This window comes from Nematolebias whitei, chromosome 10 (assembly GCF_014905685.2).
Source record: "Nematolebias whitei isolate Nwh7 chromosome 10, NemWhi1, whole genome shotgun sequence".
Lineage (NCBI taxonomy): Eukaryota > Metazoa > Chordata > Actinopteri > Cyprinodontiformes > Rivulidae > Nematolebias > Nematolebias whitei.
In genome coordinates this window covers 35,768,278-35,769,294 of record NC_056507.1, presented here as the reverse complement: position 1 = coordinate 35,769,294, position 1,017 = coordinate 35,768,278, and the positions used below count along the sequence as shown (strand labels likewise).

Sequence of the window (1,017 nt, the reverse complement as noted above, 5' to 3'; positions counted from 1 at the left end):
ATATATATATATATATATATATATATATATATATATATATATATATAGATAGATAGATAGATAGATAGATAGATAGATATAGATATATATGTATACAAACAGTGCCTTGCGAAAGTATTTGGCCCCCTTAAACTTTTCAACCTTTTGCCACATTTCAGGCTTCAAAAACATAAAGATATAAAATTTAAATTTTTTGTGAAGAATCAACAACAAGTGGGACACAATCGTGAAGTGGAATGAAATTTATTGGATGTGTCAAACTTTTTTAACAAAAAAAAAACTGAAAAGTGGGGTGTGCAATATTATTGGCCCCCCTTGTGTTAATACTTTGTAGCGTCGCCTTCTGCTGCAGTTCCAGCTGCAAGTCTCTTGGGGTTTGTCTCCATCAGTTTTGAACATGGAGACACTGAAATTCTGCCCATTCTTCCTGCAGAACAGCTCAAGCTCAGTGAGGTTGGATGGAGAGCGTTTGTGAACAGCAGTCTTCAGCTCTTTCCACAGATTTTCGATTAGATTCAGGTCTGGACTTTGACTTGGGCATTCCAGCACCTGGATATGTTTATTTGTGAACCATTCCATTGTAGATTTGGCTTTATGTTTTGGATCATTGTCTTGTTGGAAGATAAATCTCCGTCCCAGTCTCAGGTCTCTTGCAGACTCAAACAGGTTTTCTTCCAGAATGGTCCTGTATTTGGATCCATCCATCTTCCCATCAATTCTGACCATCTTCCCTGTCCCTGCTGACGAAAATCAGGCCCAAACCATGATGCTGCCACCACCATGTTTGACAGTGGGGATGGTGTGTTCAGGATGATGAGCTGTGTTGCTTTTACTCCAAACATATCATTTTGCATTGTGGCCAAACAGTTTGATTTTGGTTTCATGTGACCAGAGCACCTTCTTCCACATGTTTGGTGTCTCCCAGGTGCTTGTGTCAAACTTTAAACAACACTTTTTATGGATATCTTTGAGAAATGGCTTTCTTCTTGCCACTCTTCCATAAAGGCCAGATTTGTG

At 38.8% G+C, this 1,017-nt stretch overlaps 1 protein-coding gene across 1 annotated transcript in view; it reads right to left on the bottom strand.

Annotated features, from left to right (window-relative positions):
* The window catches only part of LOC119415847 (periphilin-1), a 56,487-nt gene that overhangs the window by 22,185 nt on the left and 33,285 nt on the right, over window positions 1-1,017 (bottom strand). The gene's annotated exons all lie outside the window — the stretch shown is intronic.